Raw genomic sequence first — 5,549 nt, forward strand, 5'->3', positions numbered from 1 at the left:
GAGAGGAAGGGAGAGGGATAGAGAGTTAGAAACATCGATGAGAGAGAAACATCGATCAGCTGCCTCCTGCACAATTCCCACTGGGGATGTGCCCGCAACCAAGGTACATGCCCTTGACCAGAATCGAACCTGGGACCCTTGAGTCCGCAGGCCGACGCTCTATCCGCTGAGCCAAACCAGTTAGGGCTGTAGTTGAGCTTTGATTGTTGTTGATATCACTGGGAGGAATTGACCTCCAGGCCAACTACAATGTCTACAATGTCTACAATGGGAGAACTGCTGTGTAGGAGACACCCTCATGGGGCACGACCTGCTTCAGTGGGGCTTTGGTGCTCACTGGTTCTGCCTCTTGAGTGTGTCACTTATGGATGTGAAGAGTTGTAATCCAGTATGGTCTCGCACTGACCACTGGGTACACTGGCTCTTGGATCTCCAAGGAGGTGCAGGGTCAGCCACTACTTGGGGCCGTCCAGCAGGAGCTACAGAGAGATCTGCAGATTCCTCCTCTTGTATCAAGTTTGGAAGTGCCCAGACGAGGCCCAGCTGTGAAGCAAGGCAGGCTGGTGCTGGTGTGGCCTTGGGCCTTCTTTTGATAGCTTGGGGCCCCCTGACCCAGCTATAGCTTGTGTGACAGGTGTTAGGCTGAGAAAGTTCAGACCATTCATATGCAAAAACTGCTGGGCACAGCTTGGATGGTGTTGTAAATTGGGTAGGGCAGGGTCTCAGGGAATCTCCAGGGTAGAGCAAACAACAATGGCTGCCAGTCAGCCCTGCAGCTGGGAAGTCCCAGCACAGGAACAATGACCCTTGCAAGTACCTCATCTGGTAGAAAGCTGCCCCCGCATTCCTGCCCCAATGCCAGACAGACCAGTTTCTCCTCGTATGTGTTGGGTCCCCCTGAGTCTCATCCAGCACTGGAGCTCAGAGCAAGTGGGAGCTTGTATCTCCCTCTTGATTAAAAAATCGGCACACCTGGCTGCCAGCCCGTTCCGCACTTCCACAGCTCCTACCAGTCTCAGTGCACTTTCTTCGTTACCTCTCTAGTTGTAGTACTTCCACTCAGCCAGCTTTCCCTCGGTTCTGGATGATAGTTGTTCTGTATTTTAGTTATAATTTTGATGTGGTTGTGGGAGGCAGCAAGTACAGGTATTTACCTATGCTGCTATCTTGGTTCTCCTGGAATTGTTTTCTTAATTTGATTTTAGGATTCTTCATTGCTAGTGCACAGAAATACAACTAATTTTTGTGTGTTAATCTTGAAGCCTTCAACTTTGTTGAGTTCTTTTACTAGGTCCAGTAGTTTGTGGATTTTTAAAGGATCTGCTATCTGCAAGATCTTTTTATAGAGATAGTTTTACTTCATCCAGTTTGGATGCCTTTTATTTCTTGTACTTGCCTAACTTTTCTGGCTAGAGTTTCCTATACACTATTGAATAGCAGTCTTGCTGCTGCTGGATGGGGCTGAAAAGCCAGGTTCCCTAACCCTATGTTTTTCTTGGGACTTTCTAACACCATCTGGGGGTGTTGTGGAGACTCTTCACCTTACAGCCTGGTAAGGGTGGAAATCCCAGCTCTTGATCTTTTGCCAAAGTATGTGGAGGTGGCTTCACAGTTTTATTTTTGTTGTGTTTGGCTGGAGTGGAGACATTATTGCCTGAACATTTCCTGTCTTGCTAGTCTGTGCCTTTGTCGATGTTTTGGAGCATTTAAAAAATCTGCATCTGTTGGTGTTTCCCAGTTGTGGCTTCTTCAGCTCTAAGTTTGGGGCATTTTAGGCAAAAGGAAAATGAGACAATGCGTTGTGGGCATAAGTAGAGGAGACATGGTGGACAGACATGCTCACCTGCATGGGCATGGCAGATAGTGGGCAGTGTGCATAGTGAACTGTTGGCCTGACTGCCCAGCACCCATATTCATGTCTATGGCAGTCTGGGCACTGCAGGGGCCCACAGGGGGTAGCCTGGGCCGGGTGGTGATGGTGATAGCAGCAATAGAAGCAGCAGTTGTGGCAACAGTGGTGGTCACAGTATTACAATCAAGGGAGAGAAGAGGGCCCGTCATAGGGCAGCACTGGGACCTGTGGTGGGAGGCCAGCTTGTCCATCCATCCCCGGAGCACATCCCTGTGGCGTCCACACCAATAGTCATGCTTTGGCCTGAGGGGCAGGACAGGAACTGCTAGTACCCAGGCCGTAATTCTGCACTAGTAATTGTTACAAAATGAAAGTGTGCACAGGCCTTCCTGTTCTGAGACAAGAGAGAATGGACAAACTTATTCCTATTTCTCCCATTAAGTACACATATATTTCTTCCAGGCACATAAGTACCTGGAAATTACCTATAAGCAAACATAAAAGGAGACTGAAAAATGAAGGTAAGAGGCAAACTGGGTGGGGGACTCAGAACCCAAAGAATAAGCAGGTGGCATGGCGTCAGAGGAGCCCAATAAGGCAGAAGAAAATATCTTGGACAAATCAGCAATCACTCGTCATATTAAGAAGCTGGAAAAGTCACAGCTTGAATGGGAAAAGACAATCACCAACATGGTACAGATGTCAGAATTATCTGACATCTGACATCTGTACAAATGTCAGATTAGGATTGTCAAGCAGCCATCTTATTAAAAACTAGAGGCCCGGTGCACAGATTCGTGCATAACATGGTACAGATGGCAGAATTATCTGATTAGGATTGTCAAGCAGCCATCTTATTGAAAACTAGAGGCCCGGTGCATGGATTCGTGCACTGATGGGGTCCCTCGGCGTGGCCTGTGATGATCTGGGGAGGAGCTACTCCTGCTCATCCCGGCCCCACTCATCCTGGTCAGCTGAACGGCACTCCCGCGGTGGGAGCACACTGACCACCAGGGGGAAGCTCCTGCATTGAGCATCTGCCCCCTGGTGGTCAGTGTGCGTCATAGTGACTGGTCAACCAGTAATTTGGTCATTCAGTCTCTTAGGCTTTTATATATACAGATGCATCAACAGCCCTGGCTGGTGAGGCTCAGTTGAGTGGGTGTTGTCCAAGCACAACAGGTTGCTGTTTCGATTCCAGGTCAGGGCACATGCCCGAGTTGCACACTCGATCCCCAGTGAGGAGCATGTGGGACAGCTAATTGGTGTTTCTCTCTCCCTAAAAATCAATAAAAATATTTAAAAAATGCTTCAACAAGCAATTATGAAATGCCTGAAACAAATGAAAAAATATATAACCTTAGCAAGGAAATAAAAGATATAAAGATGAACCAAATTGAACTTTTTAGAACTCAAAAATACAATGACTAAAAGAAAAATAATGGTGGAATCAACAGCAGAATGGATATGACAGAGGAAACAATCATGACAGAAAGAAAAATAGAAATGACCCAATCTGAAAAAAGAGAGAAAAATAGAAAAAAAAGAATAAAACCCTAAAAACTGTGGGACTATAACAAAAGATTTAACTTATATGTCCCAGAAGGAGAGAAGGAGAGTAGAACTGAAACATTATTCAAATAAATAAGGGATGAGCCCTAACCGGTTTGGCTCAGAGGATAGAGCATCGGCTTGCAGACTGAAGGGCCCCAGGTTCGATTCCAGTCAAGGGCACATGCCTGGGTTGCGGGCTTGATCCCCAGTAGGGGGTGTGCAGGAGGCAGCCGATCAATCATTCTCTCTCATCATTGATGTTTCTATCATTCAGAACCATGGGAAAGCTGGCCCAGTGGAAGCTCTACAACTGGAAGGAAAGAAAGAAGAGCATTGAGACTGAGTAGGTTGTGCAGAGGCTCCAAGAGCGGAGGTACGGAATCACGCGCCAGGCGGGCTGCAACTGGATGTGCGGTTTTTTTCCATCAGAAGGGGATGCGGACTATCAAATCCACTGAGCGTGTTTGGGGCAGGATCATAAGGTCCCAGACCCCTACAGGGAGAAGCGGGACGGCCTTGCAACGACCTGGAGAGCGAGAGTGGCTGTCTCGCGGAACTGCTCGCTGGCACTCCGGGACGGGAGTCGCTGAGTCGCGGAGAGGAGAGTAGATGCAGAGACGCCATTGCCCTTGGCCCCACCCTGGTGATTCGCCAGGAGCGGAGGGGCGGAGTTGCGCGCCAGGCTGGCTGCAACTGGATGCGCGTTTTTTTTTTTTCAACCAGAAGGGGATGCAGACTATCAAATCCACTGAGCGTGTTTGGGGCGGGATTCTGAGGACCCCAGACCCTACAGGGAGAAGCGAGACGGTCTTGCAATGGACTGGAGAGCAAGAGTGGCTGTCTCGCCGAACTGCTCACCGGCACAAAGAGAACCACCAGCACTTTTGCAGTCCAGCCCAGCAGAATGCAGATTTCAACTCCTCGTATACATAAGGGACACAATAAAGAAGCAGAATCAGGTTCGCGAGACGGTCTTGCAATGGGCTGGAGAGCGAGAGTGGCTGTCTTGCGGAACGGCTCACCGGCACTCAGGGATGCGAGTCGCTGAGTCGCGGAGAGGCGAATAGACGCGGAGACGCCATTGCCCTTGGCCCTGCCCTGGTGATTCCTGGGGATCCCGCCCTACTCAAATTACATCCCCAGCCAAGCTGTGCTAGTGGCACAAAGAGAACCACCAGCGCTTTTGCAGTCCAGCCCAGCAGAATGCAGATTTCAACTCCTCGTATACATAAGGGACACAATAAAGAAGCAGAATCAGGTTCGGAGGAAGCCGGAGCCGGACACGGCTGGGCTGTACCAGCAAATGCACAGGCAGGCCCACCAGATCCAGTCTCACATGGGACACTGGGAGATGGCAGACAGGCAGTCTGTGCACTTGGTAGAAAAAAAAGGTTAATAAATTATGTATAATAGGTACCATTCAGTCATTGAGCTCCCATTATATGATAGGCATTGATACTTTCTGTGTATTATTTCATTTAATCTTTATAATGACTACTATGCTTGTTAGAGGAAAATGCTCTTAGAAGTGAATGAGAGGCTGAGACGTCCCCGGTGAGGTTGAAACGGCCCCGGTGAGGTTGAAACAGCCCCGGTGAGGCTGAAACGGCCCCGGTGAGGCTGACACGGCCCTGTTGAGGTTGAGACGGCCCCGGTGAGATTGAGACGGCCCCGGTGAGATTGAATCAGCCCCAGTGAGGTAGAGACGGCCTCTGATGGGTTGGGACGGCCCCTTTGGGGTTGAGACGGCCCTGGTGGGGCTGGGACAGCCTCAGTGAGGCTGAGACGACCCTGGTGATGTTGAATCGGCCCTAGTGAAGTCGAGACGGCACTGGTGTGGTTGAGACGGCCCCATTGAGGTTGAGACGCACCGGTGAGGTAGAAATGGCCCCAGTGAGGTTGAGACGGCCCCGGTGAGGTTGAATCAGCCCCAGTGAGGCTGAAACGGTCCCGGTGAGGTTGTAACAGCCCCGATGAGGTTGAAACGGCCCACGTGAGGTTGAGACGGCCCATGTGAGGTTGAGATGGCCCCTGTGAGGCTTGGACGGCCCCGTTGGGGTTAGGACAGCCCCGGTGAGGCTGGGACGGCCCCTGTGAGGTTGAGACAGCCCCGGTGAGGTTGAATCGGCCCCGGTGAGGTTGA

This window comes from Myotis brandtii, unplaced genomic scaffold (genome assembly GCF_000412655.1).
Source record: "Myotis brandtii unplaced genomic scaffold, ASM41265v1 scaffold178, whole genome shotgun sequence".
NCBI lineage: Eukaryota > Metazoa > Chordata > Mammalia > Chiroptera > Vespertilionidae > Myotis > Myotis brandtii.